Source organism: Aplysia californica, unplaced genomic scaffold (genome assembly GCF_000002075.1).
Source record: "Aplysia californica isolate F4 #8 unplaced genomic scaffold, AplCal3.0 scaffold00450, whole genome shotgun sequence".
Classification (NCBI taxonomy): domain Eukaryota; kingdom Metazoa; phylum Mollusca; class Gastropoda; order Aplysiida; family Aplysiidae; genus Aplysia; species Aplysia californica.
The window spans coordinates 516,031-516,447 of NW_004797720.1; positions in this window are offsets into that span (position 1 = coordinate 516,031).

Genomic DNA, 417 nt, shown 5'->3' on the forward strand with positions numbered 1-417 from the left:
GGGTGTAAGGGGAGGGGGCGGGCTGTTCTTTTAAAGAGAATTCGTGTATCCTAAAGTGCCGGTTTGCTTACAGCGCTCTTTTCAACGTCACCGCGTGATTTAACAGATGAAGAAACAAACTTTCTGGGCCGCCCTCCTCCCCGGGGTATCAAATCAGCTGAAAGCCCGGTATGAGACCGTCTTGGAGTATTTAATTTTTAATTAAAAAGTATTGTGCCTTTTCTGGAAGAGTAAGAGAGTGGGTGGTTTGTAAGCCTTTGTCCAACACATTTTGAGTTATGTTGCAATCGGTGCTGGTAACCTGTAGATGACTAGTAATTGTAGCGGGCTTTCTTTTACCCCTCCCCTTTTCGCCTCCCTCCACAAGCTAAAAATAATAATAATAAAATACGCCGAACTGTGACAACTAGCAAATGT